This window comes from Aulostomus chinensis, chromosome 4 (genome assembly GCF_037954235.1).
Source record: "Aulostomus chinensis isolate RoL2024-O1b breed Wild chromosome 4, RoL_Achi_v1.0, whole genome shotgun sequence".
NCBI classification, from domain to species: domain Eukaryota; kingdom Metazoa; phylum Chordata; class Actinopteri; order Syngnathiformes; family Aulostomidae; genus Aulostomus; species Aulostomus chinensis.
In genome coordinates, this window is record NC_141323.1 from 30817216 (window position 1) to 30823215 (window position 6000).

The window sequence follows — 6000 nt, forward strand, 5'->3', positions numbered from 1 at the left end:
TGGACGCAGCCATAAAAATGGAGTTTCACAAACATGTCTGTTTCTAGATTTGTCTCCTTTAGATCATTCAACACTATCTCCACTCACACAAACCTCATCACTTTGTCTTCAAGTAGATTGAAAAACCTGGAGATGATGATGTCAGCAGTTTTACATTCTAGAACTTTGGGGTTTTACTTAACAAGACTGAATACTTCAGAGTTCCCTCTGAAAAACTGGAATTGTCAATATTGTAATATTTGGTTTGATAACTTTGTTACTGTCTAATGTAATGTGATGTAATGCTGTAGTACCTTGATTCATATTTTTAAGTCTGCTACAATGTTCAACTTGATCATCTAAGCAGATATGAAAATACAAAATAACAGTAATTAAAACCATCAGTCAGTGAAAATGCCAGTTTGACAATGAGTTGGATTCATAGGATGGGACACAAATTCAAAAATAGTAAACCTTCTTCTCTATCAGTGTTTTTTTTTTCACTGTTGTCCTTTGTAGTTTTGTTGAACTTTAACAGGAGCGCTTCCATGATGGAAAAGGGGGCTGAATATTTCTGTTCTAGCAGACAAAGTCCAGGAGTGCAGTAAAACAGCCGGTCAAGGAAGCAACAGTGCTTCAAGCAAAAGGACCAGAGATCAGCAGCCATGTTGCCTCAGCAGCTTGAAGGTGACTCTTGTAGGGAGACCATTTCATTTCTTGTTCACTCTCCTGATGAAGCTGATGTGTTTCAAAAGATCAAGTTAGGAAGCAGCAAAATGCACCAAGTGACCTCTAAAGAGTCTCCAGCTGGTCCAGAACGCTGCAGCGAGGGTTTTGACGGGAGTTAAGAAGAGAGAAGACATCTCTCCCACTTTAGCTTCTCTCCACTGGCTTCCTGTAGGATCTAGAATCGACTTCAAAGTCCTTCTGCTGACTTATAAGGCTCTCAATGATAAAGCTCCATCCTATTTGAAAGAGCTCATTAGTCCCTACTGTCCGACCAGAGCACTCCGCTCCCAGAATGCAGGTCTTTTAGTGATTCCCAGTATCAATAAAAACAGACTGGGAGGTAGAGCCTTTAGTTACCGGGCTCCTCTACTTTGGAACCAGCTCTCTCCATGGGTCAGAGAGGCAGACACTTTAACTACGTTTAAGTCCAGGCTTAAGACCTTCCTCTATGACAGAGCCTTCAGTTAGGACTGGTTCAGGTAGCTCTGAACCATTGATAGCTATGCTGCTACAGGCTTAGACTGCTGGGGGACACATCAGGTTACATGGAGCCCTTCCCTCCTCTCCTCTCCTCTCCCCCTCTCTCCTCCTCTCCTCCCTGCACATTTTTGGAACTGTCATTACCATTACTTGTTGCACTTTGTAGTTTGGCCTTGGTGTCTTGCAGTCTCTCTGTTTCCACAGATCCACCAGAGCCCCAACCGCCGCCTGCATCGCCCCCCCCCCCCTCTTATTCCCTACTGTTACACTGGCCTGCGCTCCCCTTCCATGAACCAGTCTGCCATCCAGTCCCCCATCAAGCTGGCTTGCTCTCCCTGCCTCCCCTACCAGAAGCTTCCTTCTTCAGCTGTTATTAACATTTCCGTGTTTCCCACATTTTGCATTGTAAACTGTTTTCTTGTCTGTAGCAACATCTACTGCACGTCTGTCCGTCCTGGGTGAGGGATCCCTCCTCTGTTGCTCACCCTGAGGTTTCTCAGATTTTTCCCTGTTAAAAGGGTTTTCTATGGAGTTTTTCCTCAGTCGATGTGAGGGTCTAAGGGCAGAGGATGTTGTTATGATGCCATGTGAAGCCCTTTGAAACAAACTGTTTGAGAAAATGGGCTCTACAAATAAAATTACCTTACCTTACCTACCTACCTCAAGTTAATTTTAGGTTGGAGGAGCGGAGCTCTGGTTCCGCTGATATCAGCCCGGTCCAGTGTTGTGGATTTCTCTCTCTTCTCTCTAACATTGTAGACCAGCAAAAGCAAGTTAAGAGCAAAAACAGGTTTCTATCAGGTCGTCTCTCTAAATGCTGCACGTCTGTGCTGATAAACGTCTCATGATTGTGGTTTGTCTCCACCGGCCTCCCCCCTCCTCTCTATCAGCCTCTGACTCTCACTCTCACCCAATGTCCTCCCCTTCCTCCTGCTTCTACGACTGAACAAAGATTTGTAGATTTGACACAAAAATACAAGCCTGTGGTGCAACGCTGCTTCTCACACAGAAATACATGGAAACACTTGGCCCTCAATCTGCTGGTCTGACCAACACATTCACTTGCAGGGTTCTTTTAACAGGCCTGAAATCACCAGTTCAGTTTCCCTGCTTTGAAATATGTGGTGACAATGTGTGAACATGACCAAGTTAAAGGTTGAAGTACTGCAGTTACTACAAGATAAGAAGTACCTGGATGATGAAGCCTCTTCAAGACATTCAAGCAAGTCCAGTTGCTTTTATCCTTTAAACTCAAATCTGATCCAGGATCAGTGAGTTGACACTCAAAACTATCATTAAAGTGAATTAACTTTTTTCCTGTCTGTTCTATTTATGATTTGTCTGGCAGGTTTGTTATTAATATTCCAGGAATGTGTGTCAGTTTTCAGTCTTTTTTTCCTGTTTCCTTCACAAACATGGGGGATGAAGTCCTGAGTGACGATCAAGAAACTCCCTAAAAATGAGAAGTAACGACAGCAAGGAAATCACCTGAAGTCAGTAAAAGTGTCATTTTGATAAATGGATTTAAAAGTCAGATCAGAGATTTTGTCAGATTTTACTTTTATTAAATGCCTGGGAAAAGCTTGCTTTCATCCTGAGCTCAGGAGGGTTCACTGTTTTGTTGTGCAGTGTTGTGTTTTTGCCTCTGGAATGAAATTTCATTCTTATGTACACTGCTTGTTCGATCTATCCATCTATCTTTATTCTCTCTCTCTCTCCTCTGACCTTCGTTAGCAGTCCAGTGAAACTCAGCTAATTTATCTGAGGACTTCACTTTGAAACCCTCTGTTTCAGACACGCTGTCGTCTGCCTCCTCAGATGCTGAAACTGTCAGAGGTCCTAAAAAATGTCTGGAGAATCATGGATGAGATTCACCTCTAGTAGGATTCAACAAAACATCTCTGTGTTGTTAAATGCAGTTGACATGAAATGTGTTAAGTTGGTCAGGCTTGTTTTATGAAGTAGGTGTCGTTTTATATCAGGAAACAGGAGATGTGGTGCTGACAATCTGATGCGTCTGCAGCAGTGAAGGAGAGGAAACTGCTCATCTGATCAGAAGATCATGAGTGTCACAACTCTGATGTGGATGACGTGTCCGACCCTCAGCTTTATCTTTGTATCACTTCAGCACATCAGGAGCTGTTGACACGGGCATGAAAAGCTGCACTTAAGAGTCCTGATGAGGAAATAAGAGTGAAGAAACTAGTAGCAGACGATCGGAGGAGCTTGACACTGGACATGGATGGCAGGGTGCTGCTGGTGCTGCTGGTGCTGCTGGTGCTGTGGAGCTCAGGTAGGCTTCCTGTTGGAGGTGTTGTTGATCTGCATGGTTCAGATAGACGTGTGTTTGAAACGGCTCAAATCAACTGGCTCATGTCCTGGAGGCAGCAGCTGCATTTCTGGATTGACTCCCTCACTGTTTGCTCCAGTCGGCCCTCAACTGCTCTGATGTTCTGTGTTCCGTATGTCAAGAAGTCAAATAAATGGACTGTTCTCCAGTTGTAGTGTGCTGGTACAAACACAGTAGTTCAATCACATGAGGTGGCTGAGCTGCTGCTAAACCCAGAGAGTGTCGGTCCACCACAGTCTAACTAGTCTCAGCTTAGTTTCAGATCAACTTGAAAAATATTCTTTTAATTTACATGAAGCAGGAGAGACAAGATAACAGGAACGCTGAGAAAAGACTGAGTGTCAACAACTGAACCATGAAATAAGAAACTAGAATCAAAGAAACTGAAGCCGCATTTGCAGAAATTGTGTGTGTGTGTGTGTGTTTGTGTGTGTGTGTGTGTGTGTGTGTGTGTGTGTGTGTGTGTGTGTGTGTGTGTGTGTGTGTGTGTGTGTGTGTGTGTGTGTTTGGGGAGGGGGCATTAGAACCAGAAAAGACTTTATTGCCAATGTTGTGCGTTGAGGAGCGATTTGGTCAAAATTATAATTGTCAATAATTATGAATATAATTTTTGATTATTGAATGAAATACTAATTAAGATTGAATATTAATCAATCGGGGCACCACCCTGATGAGTTCAGGGAAACTAAAATGTTGACCAAATTTGGAAAAATTGTCAGTCTCAAACAGAGTTTATCCACTAAACAGTCAATATTCTGTAATATCAACTAAACAGGGACAACTCTGATCTTAGAAGAGTGAGATCAGAGCGCTGCCTATCACTGAGACACGTGACCACAGTTTTGGACACAAAAGACACTGCGACTTCTCTCTTATGATTAAAAATGTTTATTAAACACAATGCATCAATCAATCAGCAACACGTTGGTATAACAGTTCAATCGAACCAAAAGATACAAAGTGATAACGTGTGTGTGTGTGTGTGTATGTGTGTGTGTGTGTGTGTGTGAGTGTGTGTGTGTGTGTGTATGAGTGTCCCAAAGAGAGAAGGAGGAGGGGGGAACCTGTCCAGTCAGCATGAGCAGCAGAGGCCCACAGCTGAGGCTGGCTAGCCACTAGTTAGCAGCGTCGGGTGTGGAACCAAACGAAAGGAGGAAGCTGCTGATGGAAGCCACCAGCCGCTATTCCATCTCCTCCCAGTTCAACCCCCAGACCCAATGTCAGGGCGTCTGCTCATGACATATTTGTCTCATTTATTTATTATTCATTTATTCAAGTAGTTGAGCAATCGGACAGTTGAAAGTCATTTTGTGTGTTTTCTCTTTAAAGAGGACTGGACAAACTGGAAAGGGAGAGGCAGGAAATTGGAGGAAACAATGAACAAGATTAATTCATGAATTGAAATGCTAAAATTAAAAGAATTATCTGGGGGAAAAAAGAAACTAAAAATAATTTTAACAAATCAATAATTCATTAATAATGAGAGACTAATATTGTGTCAGTGTTGTGTGTAAATTGATGGTGTGTGTGTTGTGTTCATTATCTTTGTATCTCAATCATATTAATAATGAATGATGAATATCTATCATGGTAGGCTGATGAATGACATCTGAAGAAGATCATTGTAAAAAGAAATAGAATAAATGAATGGGTAGAGAAATAAATCCTACTTTAAGGCCTTTTAACATTTGTAATTGAGAACCTCTGGTTTCTATCATACAGAAATATCAATAAAATATAATTCCACAATAATTTTGTACAGCAAAGAATAAACAAACACATAGGAGACAAAGAGTAGAAATATGTAATTAATGACTATCACCATAATAAGAAAAACATTAACCATAGTTGTGATATTAATATAAAGGTGATGTCATCATTAACAACGTTGTTAATGCCAGAACAATAATAGCAAGAGTAGTGATGAGAACCAGAAAACAGTGATGCCACAAAAACAGTGATAATAATAATAATGATAATAATAATAATAATAATGACAGAGAAGTGTCACATTTCATTAATACCTTGTGTTTGGTAATAATAATGGTGAATGAGGATAAATTGTTCATCTCTGGTTTGCTGTTCCTATTTTTTTCCTCCTCCACTTGCAGTGATTCCTCATACAGGATTTGTAGCATTTCTACTGTCAAAAAACTTATAAACAAGCAAGTGGACGAGGAGAAAGAGACCAGAACATAGTTATAATGTCTGAAATGATACATTATTAATAATAAAATAGAACAAAATATTGATTGAGTGAGAGTATTAATAATAATAACAATAATAATAATTTCATCATGCAGTAATTCTGTATTATTCAGAATCAATGGTATCCTTTTCAATGCTTTTGTTGTTATCACCACGATCAGTAGAAATGTTTCTAATACAGCAACAATAATATCAAATGTAATATAATTATGATATTGTAATGAAAACAATAAATGTATGAACAAATAAAGGCA